Here is a 17,511-nt window from a genome sequence, read left to right on the forward strand (position 1 = left end):
ATCACTATTATTTGTATGTCAACAGTTCATCCAAACTTAAGATCCATAATATATGTGTATATGTTATATATAGTCATAGTAGTAGTAACTGTGTTTAAGGGTTTATGTATACATAGTTTGGAATTATGTAATAAAGTTTTTATTAATTGAATCAATTGTGGCTCAAAGCAACAAAAATTCACAAAAACACATTAAAGAGTAGCTGTTATTTACTTAGTATATTGAGGTTTGGCCACTTCTGTGTGTGCTTTAATATAACAAATTCTTACAAAAATAACCTCAATTTATTGTTCATTTGATCATAAGAATCTAATCTTTGTTTTTAAATTTTTCAATTAAGTTGCCTTTTTCTCGCCCTGGCTTGTGTGGCTCAGTGAACTGAGCACTGGCCTGTAAGCTAAAAGGTCGCTGGTTAGCTTCTCTGACAGGGGACATGCCCGGGCTGCAGGCCAGGTCCCAGGCAGGGGGCTTGCGAGAGACAGCTGATGCATGTCTCTCCACTGATCCACTTCAACGCTTTAAAACCTGGAGCTCCAGTTCAACAGGCAACATGGTCTTCAAGTAGAGAGCTTAGAAACAGCTATTATTATAAGCTTTGCTTCAATTTTAATAAAAGTCCTATTTATATTTAACCTTTGCTTTATGACTCTTCTGGTAAAATATAAGGTTTTCAAAATTATAGATTAAGTAGTCACTTACTATATGCCCCTAACTGGTTTACACAAGGCATTTATTAATTTTCAAAAGTAATTATTTACCATTTTTTATTATGACCCAGAGCAAGAAGTAATATTTTACACTTTACCCAATTACACATGCTTACGTATGTGCATACAGAATTAGAAACGAACTTACCCACACTCAACTTTCTATCCTTTCCTATTAAACATGAAAAATGCTGCCTTGCCCGGCTGCATTGATTTTACAACCCACTAATGATCTGTAAACCTGCAGTCTGAAATTCATTGATATAACAAACAGTTCTCAACAAATCTTTTTTTTTACATTGTTTTACCCTATTCCATTACCAAACCGCAGGTAACACTTCCCAGTAACAACAGACTTCATTATAAGCCTTGAGAGGGGGCTGAGTAAGGGGTGGAATGTTGTTTGGGATGGGGTCTCAGACTCTAAAACATCTTCCATCATGCCCTCCCCAATGTCAGTTATCTCAGGCAACAATTTCACAGAGAACTACACATTTATAAATAAATAGTTCCTCTGTTGCTGTTGCTTAAAAATAAAAACAAATATAGGTTCAAAATGGACACTCATACCATGTTGGCAAATCTAAAAGCATTCTTACTGTAATGAGCTCTTACTGTATTTAAATTAAGATGTTAACATTCTAATTAATCAATTTTTACTAAATATACTTGGGACTATTACCTAGAAAAGACCCCAGAAACACAGGAATGGATCCATAATTTTGCCTCAGAGTGGGACCCGTATTTGAAAGAGTGGCAGGCTAGGAGAGAGGGTACTAATATTATAGGTTATATTTTGATTCTGCAACTATTAGAAATGTATACCTTTTTACAGTTTTTTTTTTCCTCCAATAAAGCACAGAAACTATTTGTTAATGGTCAAGACTATGAACAATCTTGTATAATGCCTTACATACATAAAAACTTCTGTGTGTAAAAAACAGTGCCAAATATTTTTTCACCATCCATATATCATTACAAATAAAGGAAAAAAGTACTTGGGAAACATAATCTGACCACTGAGGGAAAAAAAGAAATCGTCCGAGAGCCCTTAAAAAACAATTTGTCTTTTGAGGTTCTGAGAAGACCAGGTGATTTTTATGTTACAAAATAAATCAATCTTCTAATGGTCGGTAGGCAAATGTTTTCTGCACATTGTCACCGTATGGTAAATGTGCAGCCTCCTACACCATCTCCAATGCCTGAGCACCACTCCTTGAGAGACTTGGGATCCAGGACATCACAGCTTTGGGGATCAACCCACCGAACTATTAGGATGGAAACACAAAAGCTGTCTGTTTTTATTACACTGAATGTGTACCCTGTGTCAGGTACAACAGAAAAAACTAGAGATGAAAAAAGACAGAATAGCTCTCCTGGATGAGCTTACAGATTATTATATCCCTCAAACAATCCCTTTAGTATCAATTTGATGGTAAATATAAAGTCTGAATTCCCCTGTGTGGAATCTATGTTCTTTGTGATCCCATAACCTGTCTGCCTCCCCGTTTCCCCATCTTCTTTTCTGCTTTAGTTACACCTAATGCAAGGACAGTCGGATCCCTAAGACTAGTCTAGGGGAAGGTCTTCCCAGAAGGCCCCTCCCACACCCTCCCTTCTCTATGTGACACTCTTTCAACAAGTTGCCCCCTTCAGGACACCTCCTCTAACACCCTCATTCAGAAGTGTCCCTCCCTTCTCTGTTACCACCAAGTCTTGCATGTAGAACCCTATTTGTCTGTAGCTAAATATCTCATGAACATCAGTAATAATGACATACGATGGCCCTGAGTAATTTACTGATTATATAAACCTTGACAATAACCAGCCATGTGACAGAAAGAAAACTCATCTATTCTGAAAAAGAGAAAAAGGAATACCTGTGCACCATATAGAAAATTGGCATTGGGTGGTTTCATTTAAGAATCCTCTTTAATATTATAAATGATTACTACATTTGGGAAACCATGCAAGTACCCTGAAAACAGTGGAATAGATATTACTCCATTCAATCTATCAATTTAAATTATTTCTATCTTGAAAGTGACTAAGTACAAACTGCCATTATCAAATAGTCCAGGGGATGTAAATTACAGCATAAGGAATACAGTCAATAACACTGTCATTACTATGTATGATTTCAGGAGGGTACTAACTTACTGGGGTGATCACTTCATAAGGTATATAAATGTCTAATCACTATATTCTACACCTGAAACAAATATGATACTGTATTTCAACTGTAATTGGAAAATATTTTTTTTGAAATGAATAAATAATAATTTCTACCTTAATTCTATCAGCCTATCTTCCTTCTTGCTGTTCTGATAGACCAACCCTCTGCTCTAACACTCTCCCACAGCCCTTAGGCCTGGAAGCACAAAGTGAAAATGCTAATCATAAAATTCTATGAAGTATATCCTAATGAACTGTAAAAGGCTCCTCTATTTACTGAGAGACCATCTGATTGAAAAAAAATCACCATATGTGACTGTACTATTTTTACTGCTGAATAAGCCTAACTCCTACGTCCCCTCATTACACATCAGTACAAGCTCCTTACTCTTAACTGTTAACTACCAGGGCTATTTCAATAAGACTAAATATACGACAATGATGTAATGTTAAAAACGCATCCAATACCCATAACCCTTTATAGATGCTCTTCTAAATGAATATTACCCTAGTGTTCACCACTAAATCGGCTAAAAAAATCGACCATTATAAGTAACACATTTTAACCTTAAAGTTACACATTTTCTGTGCATCCCTTCAGACCTACATCTTTGCTAAGAGGACACTGTATGATAACATCAAAATTGATAGTCTAGACTAGTAATATTTAAAATTGAAAAATATTGCTTGAAAAAGTGAAAAATATTAGAGACTCAACTCTGTGCTAATGAATTTAAAAACTGTGATTACTAAAAATTCTAGAAAAACATAAGATCATTCAACTTGTCCAGGAAGAAAAAAATTCAACTAGAATAACAACCATGGATGAAGCTGAGACAGTTACCAGAAACACATAATTATCTTCTGTAAAGGTTGCAGGCCCAGTGGATTTTAGTATCAAATTCTTTCCAACTCCTTAACCAAAGCATTTCCTAAACTGTTACAAAGCACAAGGTAACACAAAAGGAGTTCTGAGCCATTTATAAAGCTGGTAAAATCCAATATCAAAATGTGAACAAAGAGGCAGAACAATCCATATTGCAGACAAGTCTCACATGTGAATAGGATGCAACAATCTTCATCAAGAACTTTATTCAAAGATAAGAAAGCCATGACTAAGAAGGGTGTCAAATAAGTATGTAAAGGTATTTCAATATCAGGAAGCACGATACTATGAGCTGTAACAGCAAACAGGACAAGAGAGAGAAAAGGAAAACTAAATAATGTACAAAATGTACTTGATTAAATCATATCTCTAGTGCAAAAAAACAAAATAAAAACCTTCAATGATGAATATAAAGAGATATACTTCATCATATTAATCAGGTGTTATTCTAATAAGCATCCCCAAAGAAATTAGCCACAAGATAGAACTGGGGGATCAAAGAGAAACATAGCCAAGGGAAGGTTGTTTGGTTTGGTATGTTTTTCAAAGATGTTTATAGATTCAAAGAGAGGAATCAATAAAAAGAGAGAAAATATACAAGAAACAGTGTAAGATATGAAGGGGCAAGGTTCTGCAGCGAGTAGAAGACAACATCAAGAGTCTAGGTGGAGGGTCGGTTTTGAACAGGGCAATCCGCGGGTGATTCTCTGAGGCCTAAGGAAAGAAAAGGAAGACGATGGTAGATCAGCTGCGAAGTCTGCTAATAGAAAGGATGAGTTTGAGGGAGTTCTAGCCAATTACCTAAATTTTATTGAGATAAGAGGCATGGTTGTCTACAAAGAAAAAGGAGTCTAGTGTTTGTTTAAGAGGTTTTAGAGACTGGTGGAAATTAGACAAAGTAATGGATGGGAATGGAAGAGCTAACCAATTTGAAGGAAAAACAAAAGCACTGATGAACAGCAACCAGGGATCTGTGAATGTGGAAACCCATGAATTTTTGTGGCTCCACTGTGCAGAGCAATGTTATCCTTTCTAACAAAGTTTGGCAACCCAGAATGAAGAAATGGAGAAGGATGCTGTTATTTGGATATTTCCAGAAGGAAGGACAAAGAATTCTGTGAAATGAGGTGCTAGAATGATCCATCATGTGATCAATCAAATATATAAGATGGGCAATAGCTAGGAAGGAACTGAGAAAGGAAAAGAAGTACCAAGGATAGAGGAGGGGAGCTAAGAGTTTGAGGGCCCCCCCAAAAATCTGTCTAGAGGTTGTAATCAATTTTTGATAATAAAAGGTTTAAAGGGTTGTATAAAGATCCACACTGGCTATGGGAAAAGTAAGAAGGAAGGTAGAGATAAAAGACATGAAAAATCTCCTAACCTAATGTGATAATAAGTCAAAAACAGCAAAGAAGATTAGAAACAGAATAAGCCATAATAAAATTTAAAATGCCTCATCTTGTAAAATTGTTCATATATCCCTTTCAGAAAGCATGTTTCTGAGAAAATAGCGCAAAGAGAAAAGTAGACTTAAGCTCTGACATGCTTTTAAATTATGAATCAACTAAGCACAATGCTTCTGCCTTAAGAAATCACCTTGCTAGCAAAACTGACCATGAAAATAAAATGTACATAAAAATAAAATGAATGTGTCACACCAAACCATCTAAGGCTTTTAAATTATTTTTTGTCCCTTTAATGTCATCTGGTGTCACTTTACAGAGTCACTTCGCCTGGACCAGTAGAGCTGAGAACTGTGTCTTGCCAGGCCACTGCTCAAATTCTGTGCTTTTAAAAGTGGGGTAATTATACTTTTTTATCCCTAGAAGGTCTTGCTAAGAAGACCACTGACTTTCATGGTTGAACACATATTTCCTAAGAAGTAAAAAGCAAAGCAAACCCCTCACACTGTTTGAGAGCCCACAAGGAGTCTAGCCAAGTGGTTACGCTTGAAGTTGAAAAGCTCCTTCCTTCGAAAGCTGCCAAAGCAACTTAGCCCAATTCCAAGTCCCTCAGTGTCACTCTTCCAGCTCCTAGTCTGATGACCCTGTATATATCACCCAAACAGTTTTAAAAAATTCTGCTGCATATTAAGAGTCACATAATATTAAAGTCATTAAACATTTTGATAATGAGGCTGAACCCCACACTAATTAAATCAGCATTTTAAAACATTTCCCAGGTGATTCCAACATACAGCCAAACTTGAAAAATCAATGTTCTCCAAATTACAGATATTATCAGATCAAGATTCAAAATTATATAAAATGCAAAAAGTGGAAAAAGTCTTTTCAGTCATCTGTTGGAAGTAACTCTTTATCAAGTAACAGGGGCAGCAGCAGGGACATTATCTGTCTGCCTTATCAAAGGAGCTGCCAAGTACTGGATACCAAGGAGGATAAGGAAGGAGAGCTCCATGTGCACTTGGTGGCTAAGGATGCCCAATTAAATTATATTTCTAAAAAACAAAGCCAAAACATATATTGTTATAAGTGCAAAAGTAAAAACAGATCTATTGTTTCTTTTTAATGTAAGCCCTAAACTAGAAAATAAATTTCCACCTGAAAATTCAATATCTGAAAATAGTGAAAACAACTATTTAAACATAATAAACTATTGTAAAAGATACTGAAAATTGGCACAGATTAATAGTTTTCTAACAATCATATTAAAATACTTTAACCATTGTGGTTTAGATATTTTTACTAGACATGACAACGTTGGTTTCCTCTCCCCATTTCGTGATTTCTGATGTAGTACATGGAAGGAGGTAGTCATAGTAACTATGGTGGGGAAAGAAAGGAATATGAAAACAGAGTGTTCTTATCCTGAAAGGCTAAACAATAGGTTTACTTAGGTTACTAACCCAGTAACAGATTCCCACATGTACATATACACATGTGTGCACCTCATGTGTGCATACACACATGAATACACACACACAGACTTAAATACAAAATTTACTCAGGGTAAAAATATAGAAATGAAGCACAATGAACTTTGCTAGTAGACCAACTGCATGCTGCCACCTTCTGTGGCCTAGGGGCTCCTCCTGGCACAGCCCCATCTCCTGGAAGCTCATTCACCATTTATTCATCATCAGGAAACAAAGCACTCAGTTTGCCAGGAACCACTGTGACAACTGTACTATGGACTGGGGTAAGTAATATCTTGACATTTCCTATTTGTTTCATTGGTTCTGTTTTGTGATCTTAAAACCACTGCCGATACAAATCTATATATACTTCAAGAAGTGGAAAAACAAAGATAACAAAGATTAGAAGTGTGAGAGAACGGAAATGTTAGAAGTAACTATTCGAACCCCTTTTGGGTAAGAAGAAAACTATTTAGAGGCACAGAAGACTAGAAGGAAAGAATGCAACTACATTTTTTCTAGATCTAAGAGGATGAAATATCCAGTTTGGAGTAAATAATATTTTGATATTTCAGTTTTCTAACACAGACCCAGCAAACAGCTGTGACTTGTGATATTCCCAGCTACCTTCCTCTAAATATATCACCATTGTGCTGGCCCATTCTGCCCATGGATACCCAAGCTCCACCCTCTTTCCTCTCATAAACTTGGACGTTGCAATTACCTTGTATCAAACCCTAGTCCCCTAATTAATACACGGTATCCCTTCAGCAAGATTTACCAAGATTAAGGCTCAGCAAGATTATGTCTTTTAGGAAAAGACTTAAACTTCAAGACATCTATGCCACATCTCAAGGACTCTGAATAAGCCTCTCTCTGTATGGCATTAAACAGTTCACTACATTCTAACAAAAACAGAAACAAGATTTTTTTTCTTTCTTAAGTCACCACCACAAGTTCAGCAGACACAATAAACTCATTATCTAGTGCATATTATGGGCATCCTACTAGTTATCATTAATTTTATCTGATTTTGTCTTTTTTATTTCAAAGAGCATGCCATATTTCAAATCTACACACATGTATTTAACTGGTAACTTTCATAAAACAAAGCCATCATAGAACTATGTTAGACAAAAAAAAATACATGCTCAAACATAATCTGATGATATCTAAAAGAATATCTGGAAACTTGAAAGCAATCAGTTAAAACAATCTTTAAAGAAATCTAATTTTTATGTTTATTTAAAAACAGAACTATAGTAGAAAGGACTACAGAACAAAAAAAGTTCTTTGACAAATAATTTGCAAAGAAAGAAAGACTTGGAAAGGTTACTTACAGATCAAAACATAAAAGACATGAACCTATAAAATATATAAACCTTTTTGTCCTGATTTTAACAAAAGGTTTAAATATTATGACACTATAGAGAACTGGAAATTTAAACACTGATAGGATATTGGACCATATTAAGAAACTGCCTTTTTTGTTTCATAAAAGTATTGTTGATCATGTGAAAAAATACTCCTTATCTTTTGGAGCTTATATAATGAAAATATATTAATGAACTTACTATATCTGAAGTCTCCTTTAAAATATTATGGGAGGGGGAAGTGCCCAGGGTGGTAAATGAAAAAACAACAACAACAAACCAACCACCAGGCTTTAGCGAGTAATTACTAAGGTGAATGAAAGGCAAATAAAGGTTTATTATACCATTCTATGTTGTAATCATTTTGAAATGTCTCCAATGAAAAGTTAAAAAAACAAAACAAAAGGAGCCCAATCTTTTTTTAAAAAACTAAGTTCTCCAAAGTATCATGAATGTATCATTAGAGTGTTATAGTTAAAATAATAATATTAAGTAAGAAATGATATATAACAGTGCTTTAGTAAATGAAGCAAAGTATCTAATGGCCAAGCATACAGTGGTCATTCAATGAAGGTCACTGCTGCCCACCAACATAATCATAGCCAAGAGGAAATTAAATAATTTCTGAACTACCACTAGGAGTCAGGTTTGTACATATCAATGCTGAAAAGATTAACAACAAGAGCAAATATTATTTCTAGACATATGACAGCCAGTGGGTTTTTTGTTTGTTTTGTTTTGTTTTGTTTTGTTTGCCAGTGTTCTTAATTCCTTTTGTTGAGCAGGGGGAGAGTAAGAATTTGAAGACTGGAAAACCTTCCAAGATACAAGTTTTTAAAAGAAATCAAAATTCCAAGAGAAGAACAATGTATATAATTTACTTCCATTTATATCAAAACATAAAAATGAATATGTGGGTATGAAAGGATACCCACTGTAAACCCAGTGTAAACACTGCTACGGTGTTTACAGTCCTGCCTAGGGAAAGGGGACCTGCTAAGAGGTACATTTCATTGTATGTTGTCCCTGTCTTTTCTGTTTGAATCAGTTAACAGAACAAAAAATACAATACATGTAGGCAAAATTATCTGGATGGTATTAACAACAGATGCAACACTGGGGAAGAAAAGCTTATTGACCTTAAACACAAGTTAATACAAGTTATACAAACTGAAACGCAGACAAGAGTAAATAAGAACACAGTTTCAATGACCTATACAACATTGTCAAGTAATCTAACATGTATGTAATTACAGTACCAACAGGGGAGGAGAGAGAAAACTGCCAAGAAAGAATAGCTGAAGAAATAATGGCTGGCTTTCACCCAAATTTGACTAAAACCATCAACCTACAGATCCAAGAACCTCAGCAAATCCATGTTGGATGACTATAAATGACACAACACACAGGTATGCCACAACTGCACAATATTGGGGTGGGGGGTGGATGACAATGGATTTTTAAAGCGTGGAAAAGAAAACTCCAAACTACATTCCTCTATCTAGCAAAACTATCCTTCAAAACTGAAAGCAAATAAAAACACTCAAATAAATAAAAGTTGAGAAATTTGTTACCAATAATGTGAGCAGTGCTGAAAGTGCTGAGTTAGACTGATGGGAAATGACAGCAGATGAAAATCTGTATCTACAGTAGGGTCAGCATATTATGACCCAAATCCAACCTAAAATCAGTTTTTGTAAGGGCTACGCATTATTTTAATGTTTAAAAAGGAAAAGAAAACAACAAGAAGAGTATGTGATAGAAATTGTATTTTAGCTACAGAGGCTAAAGTATTTGACAATCAGGCCCTTCCCTCTCCCACCAAAAAAATTGCAAAGCCCTGATTTGTGAGAAAGAAGTGACAGAAGAAGGAATAAAGGGAGAGAGGCAGAGCAAATTAAAAAAAAAAACCTGTATTTTCCTTCATTTCTTTAACACAATTCACCATTTAAAGCAAAAATAACAACAGTGTAGTATAGGGTCTATAACATATGTATAAGTAAAATATATGACAAAACATTTATTCATCTAAAGATGCCTCAAGCTCAAGGTCATACCTAAATAATAAATTCAAACAACTCTGAATCTTGGTACATTTCACTTATTTCATATTACTTCAAATAAGTTTCAAAATAATAGATTGAATGGATTATATTTTAAAAACACTAAATTAATTTGTCCCCAATATATTTTCTAGTACACCATTACAAATAACAAGCACATTATCAGCTAAGAAAATATTTGGAAAAACTGAAAATACCCTCTCTTTTTAAAATGCTTTTTAAATAATTATTAATTGGTTTTACTAATGTTATTTTAAGTAAATTACTAATTAAAGTTCATCCCATTAAATACTGGCAAAGTATGACAATTTACATAAATTCCAAGGGAAGTGAAAACACTCCTGTGAATAGAGAGTGTGAAGATAAAAAGTAGGAATAAGCATAGAATATATGGAGCAAAAAGAGGTGTGGCATGACAAAATCAAATATGTAGGTGAGAGGAGAATGTGATACAAAAAGTTACTATATCAAGAAAGTAATCAGAGTCTAAAATGACACAGAGACTTCAAGTTTTGATGACTGGATAAATGGTGGTGACAGTCTATGCATTACAGAGGCAAATGAACTGCTTTCACCACTGTCTATCCACACCCGTACAATTTACACACATGACAGAGTAAACATTCCATTAACGTTTAGAAATCAACTGATTACCCTGGCTGGTGTGGCTCAGTGGATTAAGTGCCAACCTATGAACCAAAAGATCACCACTGCGATTCCCAGTCAGGGCACATGCCTGTGTTGCGGGCCAGGTCCCCAGTACAGAGGCATATGAGTGGCAACCACACACTGATGTTTCTCTCTCCCTCTCTTCCCCTCTGTCTAAAAATAAAGTAAATAAAATCTTTAAAAAAAATTAACTGATCAATCACTAAATGAACAAATTAATAAGGAATGATCTAACAGGAATAGGAAGTCCATTTGTAGACATGATAATGAATTTGGAACATGAAACTGAGGAGATGGAGGCTTATTCCAGGACACACGCTTACACAGAAGCTGAAACAGAAAACTATTATCTGGTCAAGGCTGAACATACAAATTTAGAATTAAGATTCTCAAAGTCTTATTTATTTTAATAGATTCTGGTTTGTGTTTTATCATGTTTGGTCACTCAAGAAAAGTGAAAGTACTTTGCTCTCTTACCATTTCAGATGCATATTCTCTAAATAATACTTATGAGAAAATAATAAATCAGCAATCAATAAACCGACAAAAACACTGATGGACAGGTAGGAAGGAATAAATGATCATCTAAAATCATGCAAGAGATTTGAATGGAGCCCAATTTTATCAGTGCCCAGTTCACTAGTAGATGTTTTCCTACTGTAAGGCTTTTGCTTTCAATTTAAGCTTATAACCATAATGACTTGAGCAATGATTTTCCAGAGTATGAGAATCCTAAATTTAATTTAAAAAACAGAATTCAGATCAGTATCTATTGTGTAATTCAATGTTTTGTAGATGTGTGCACATTAAAAACAATCTTGTCGTGTCTTCATGAACATTTCTGCAGAAACAGACAAGAAAGTAATGTGAATGGTTACCTGTAAGTATAAGGATAAAAAGCAGGAGTAGGAAAGGTGAAATGCTAATTTTTCTTTTTATTCCAACTACTTCTTTACTAGTTCTTTTTTTAATTAAGTGTATGGACTACTCATACTGAAGAGAGGTCTTACTCATTTAAATATATATGTACATATTAAAATATATGTATGTATGTATACATAAATATGGGTAGACAATCAAAAAGGAAAGTTGACTGCCTCAATTCCCCAAGTTTGTAAGTGCTTACTTACATGCTTAAAAAATACATATATATGTATGTATATATACATATACATTTATGAACATATATGTATACTCTCAAATTCTTATTTTCAGTACTCTCACTTAAACTCTATATTAATTTCATGCTTTCAAATTATTTTTTTAATTTTTTTTAAAGATTTTATTTATTTATTTTTAGAGAGGGAAGGGAAGGAGATAGAGAGAGAGAGAGAGAAACATCAATGTGCAGTTGCTGGGGGTTCTGGCCTGCAACCCAGGAATGTACCCTGGCTGGGAATCGAACCTGGGACACTTTGGTTCCCAGCCCGCGCTCAATCCACTGAGCTACGCCAGCCAGGGCTTCAAATTATTTGATATTCATTTCCTTCTTCCAAATGAGGGTACCTTAACATTTACTGATTGGCAATACCGTTGTAAGTATTCAACACACCATTCTATATGCATCCTTTCCTTTAAGTTATCCAATTCAACGTGTTAGTCAAAGTATTCAGAGATCAGTTAAGAAGTCTGTTTTTTCACCTCATAATAGTCCAATGTGCCTCCTTCCAAAGGGTAATTCCTTCACCAGAAATAAACAAAAAGCAAAAGGATATAAAAATTGTAAGTAGGTGGTGGATAGGAGAGAAATAAGGTAAAACCAGACAAAGTCTAACAGTTTTAGTCATCAACTACCAATACAATCTTTACTGGGGGAATTACAGTCAAAATAAACCAAACCCCCTAACACTCTGTCACCAAGGCTAAGTTAAGGACCCTGGACATGTACTCCTGCAAACTGAATACTTCACACTGCCCCTGCCATAGCAGTCATCTCATGTTGTAGTTTGTTGAGTAACAGTTTGGTTAAAGGAGCCCAGCAAGCTCAGGAGGGCAGAGACCAGGCAGGTCCTAGTCACCACTGAGTCCCAAGCACAAATCTGGACACACAGCAGATAAGCTCCTCCATAATCTTGGCATTAGCATTAGATAAATGCCATAAATCCTAACTATTCTATACCGAATAAAGCTACTCAAAATCAGGGAAAAATGAAAATTTAATAACTACAAGAAATATACCTTAAAATCCAAAATTCAAAGTTTAATTAAATATATCTTTTAAACAATGTATATGTATATTAATGTAACTTTCCATTCAAGAACTCATATCAGAAAAATTCCCAAATTTTATATAATTTCACAAAGATAAATAGAAATAAATGTAAATATATAGCATATAACTACTATTTCCAGTTAGTACTAATGTTCTAGGCTATCATTTTAAATGAAAAAATATTAACTATGGAATGATTTAGTGCATTACATATACAAAATGCTAAAGAGATGCAGACACTTATAGGTGGTCAACTGTGTAATCCATAATATTAATTATCAATCATGAACTTAAAAGTCACTATTTATTACTGGCCAACACACTCAGAGAGAAATTCCCTAACAACAAACAATAAAATCTGCTGATTAAATTACACTGAATAATATTATAGGAAAATAAATTATTTGGGAACCACTCACATTACTGTTTGAGGCCATTCGCCTAAATATTCGCCAAATAGCAGCCCATACAACTTGGTATATGTGGGTACATGCATGTGTGTGCGTATGTAATATAGAGTGTGTGTGTGTGTGTGTGTGTATATAATCATGTTTGAAATATACCCACCAGTGTTTGTTATATGTATATATGCATGTGTCCTCCATTTATTTGTCTTCACTGTTATCTAGTAATAACAGCTCATAGAAGATAATGATAATATTTGGCTCTTTGTACACTTAAATGGTTCTGAACAAATATTTACTTATGATAAATATTACAAAGCATGAAATTCCCAATTAAACCTTTATAATCCAATCACCTAAAAAAATCCCATGCTTCAAGCAATCATAACAATTAAAAACAGGTGTCACTTTTTTCACACAAGAAGTACTTAGCTAACTCCCACATTTGCAAGGTCTCTGGCCAAAAATAACAGTAATTAGGCTTGTAGCTTCATATGTATGGATATGATCACCTTGAGCCAAAAATACAACAGCTTTCTAGTCATTTATCCGCTATCATCATTTGCTTTAGAGGCTAACTGCATCATATAGACCAAGTTAGACAAATAAATCTTGGTGGAAAACACACTAAAATATAACTGAACTTAAGAAAACTTAAAGCTCTTTTCAGTTATAATATTGTAGCACATGAGAGATAACCATGACACAATTAGTTTGAATAGCTAGTAAAGTTAACTATTTCTTAGCCTCCCTAAAATATATGTTTTAAATAAACCAGAAAAACAGAATTAACAGACATATACATTTCTTAAAATTGACGGAGACACCACAGTTATCCGATCCAACCCATCAATAGAACTCATTTTGAAAACCTTCCTCTGGAATGAACAACACTGCCTTCTAGGGACGCTGCAACACACAACTTGCATTTTCTCCCACCACTACTTCAAACATGTGTTCTTCCTTCTTAACCGCCTCCCAGCACTCCCCTTACACTTGCCTGGGAAGCCTGCATCGTCCTTCAGACCCTTTTGTGGAAAAAATCTATCAATAACAGCTAAAGTGTAATTATTATGCCCTGGCCCTGTTTTAAGGACTTTATATATACTAAGTCATTTGATCCTCACAAAAACAACCTACATAGCAGGAGGAGACCACCCCTGTACCCGAACTCCATTTTACAAATGAGAAAATTGTAGCTAGTAAGAAGTGCCACGTTTGAACCCAGGCAGATCTCCAAAATGTGAACTTTTTTACTACTGTGCTACATTACTTCTCTGTGTTATTTATATACATCAAAAGAAGGTCCTGTGTGAACTAGCAATTCCTCATCTTTCATGTTTGAGCTTGAATATCACATGCTCTTGAAGCCCCTTCTGGATCCCGAAACAGGGTTACAACTGTGTGCATCAACAGTACCCAAGCTCCTCTTGCATTAAGTATGTGTACATGTACATATGTGTGTGTCAGGCTGCTCCTTTCATGTTCATATCACCTGCTATAATCATAAATTTGATGGTCAAGATCTATCAGTCGCTCGATTACCCTGGTCCTTAGTATTTATCTGTATCTCACCATTTTTCATAACTAAGCTTAAATCCCAACTCTCAGAAAAGCAACAGTTTTTCTCACCTTCCTATACATCCCATGGGACTTTATCTATTCCATACTACTGCATGTAATTAAGTACCTATTTAATGGTATTTTACTGTATCCCATTTGCCCATTATTATTTGTGGTCTCATGTATTCTCTGTGTAACTCTCTTTCCATCTCTGATATGTTTAGGCTACCTGAAGGTAAGAAACCAATCCCCAAAGCACAGGTACCAACCTAGGAAGCACAGTGTATGTTCAAATGTGGTTGAATTCACATGTGTCAAAGTGAATAAAGAAACTAAAAACGTCTCCACTGCTTCAATAAGGCCCACAGGGAAGATGGCTCACAATGGAAAATCAAGTTGAAAGGGTCCTGTTCCTAAAGGAAAACAAAGCAACCAATAACTGATCAAAAGAACTGGAGAAAGATGTGGAGGCAAGGGAGGACCCTGAAGGAAAACCCCATGGAGCTTTCAGGAAACGTGGCATGTTTCTCTCTCTCTCTCTCTCCCCTTCCACCTCTCTCTCTCTCTCTCTCTCTTCCTCTCTCTTTGTCTCCCTATAGGCTGGACCTAAGCATCCACAGCCTCCATTCAGATCAGAAATTAATTTCCATTTTACTATGGTAGAAATCACTGACACACTACGATACACACAATTTCAACAACATAATTTTGAGGGGAAAAAAGTTTTTATCATTATTGCTGAGGTAAATAATAATGATAATTTTATCATTATTGCTGAGGTAAATGGCATTGCAATCTACAATAACAACATTTAAATTTCAATTACAACTCTCAGTGACTTTACTTGCCATTATTAACAAAAGATCATTAAGTAATACCTGTGATAAATTACTAAAGTAGCCCCAGAAAACAGAATGTTGAGGTTATTTGCTGCAAAATAAAACTCGATCTGGTTTCCCAGCAAGAGTCTGGAATGCTCGGGCCTTACCCTTTATTAAATGTATGTCTTATACTGTACCCAACACAAGGAGACACTGCTTTAAGAAATCTGTAAACCTCAGAAAGCATGGTAATTATTTGATGTCCAAAGAATTATTTACTTTGCCAGTGAAGGCAATAGAGGAGAAAGCTCTGTGACCAAGGACAGAAAAGTGGGAAGAGACAGGTAAGGACAGGCACCCAGGAAGCAGCAGTGGTATGTGCCAAGGAATGTCACTTGCCAAAATGAGAGATCTCTCATCTCTCAGGATCATTCCTAGTCTCTAAAGCGAGGCAAGTCATTCAAGTTTCACAATAAGCATGCAGTCACTTGGCAGTCTCAGACTTAAGACTTGTGATTTCCAATATTCACAAAGGTCTAGGACATTTGGTAATGTCTAACTCTGCAGAGTAACACACATAAATCCTGTGCATGGCCAAGCTGGCACACAGTGGGTTCACTTGGTGAGTCAGCCCAATAGACTAGCCAGTATCCACTTCACAAACCTTCATTGTTCTTTATTCTTTGTTGTCAAGAGCGTAACACTCTAGTAACTTCTGAGTCCTCTGATTATCCCTCCAAAAACCTCTTCAAACTGTCCACCTCCACCACCTGGTCCAAGCCCTCACATCTCACTGAGACTTCTGCTACAGCCTCTACACTGGTCTCCATGTATTTTCATGCTACTCCCTTCTGTCTAACCCATACTCCATACACAGCCACACCAGCCACCAAAACCAGCCTGCTGCTGCCTTGCATTATTCTCACTTAGAGCATCTTGGTCTTTTCCAACAGCATCCTCAATACACTCTATAATTATATTATGCTTACTTACTTCATCACTGTCTCTCTCTCTCTCTCTTTCCATATATATATGTGGTAGTGATTTTTAGTCAGAGGTGATCTTGCCCTTTGAAAAGCATCTGGCAATGTTTGAAGACATGTTTTGTTGTCACAATCAAGGGGCAGAGGCTGCAGCTGGCATCTAGTGGGTAGAGGCCAGGGATGCTGCTATAACATACAGGGCAGCCCCCACAACAAGGAATTATCCAGTCCAAAAATCTCATTACTATCAAGACTGAGAAACCCTGCTGTATATTAATAGATATTTGAGTGGATATTGAGTGAACTCTAAAAAGTTCACTGATACTTTAATCATATCCTTTACTTTTTTTATTCTATTAATCATTTCCAAACAGAGCAACAATACATAATTGGATTACTATCTTATATTTTAACATTATGAATAATAACACGTTAGCAATAACTACTACTGTGAATTACCTATGAACAAACTAAGGCATGGAGAGGTGCAACTGTTGCTATGTCCCTCAGCTAAGACATGGAAAGCTGGGGTTCCATCCCAGGATGCCTGAAAGGCAAGGTTTTCCCACTATGCTAGATTACAGTCTTTACATGCAAGAAATAGTGAAGAATGGTGGTTAAAACTTTCACGGCTTCAAGTCCTGGTCCAACCCTTCTTATCTCTTATGAAATTGGACAAGTAACCTTCTAGAAGTCAGTTTCTTCACTGTAACATAGGAGGAAAAAAAACCACTCACCTCACAAAGTTATGTGAGATTCAGAAAAGGCAGCAAGCATAGA

General features: G+C 35.6%; 1 protein-coding gene and 1 long non-coding RNA gene across 6 annotated transcripts in view; one reads left to right on the forward strand and one right to left on the reverse strand.

Moving 5' to 3' along the window:
- HIVEP1 (HIVEP zinc finger 1) overlaps positions 1-17,511 on the reverse strand; it is a 145,652-nt gene that overhangs the window by 72,385 nt on the left and 55,756 nt on the right. The window lies entirely within an intron of this gene.
- LOC118500725 lies at positions 15,525-15,784 on the forward strand. The gene is made up of 2 exons (XR_004903301.1): positions 15,525-15,670; positions 15,707-15,784. It is a non-coding gene; the product is annotated as an uncharacterized LOC118500725 (long non-coding RNA).

The sequence above is a fragment of the Phyllostomus discolor genome, chromosome 5 (assembly GCF_004126475.2).
Source record: "Phyllostomus discolor isolate MPI-MPIP mPhyDis1 chromosome 5, mPhyDis1.pri.v3, whole genome shotgun sequence".
Taxonomy (NCBI): Eukaryota; Metazoa; Chordata; class Mammalia; order Chiroptera; family Phyllostomidae; genus Phyllostomus; species Phyllostomus discolor.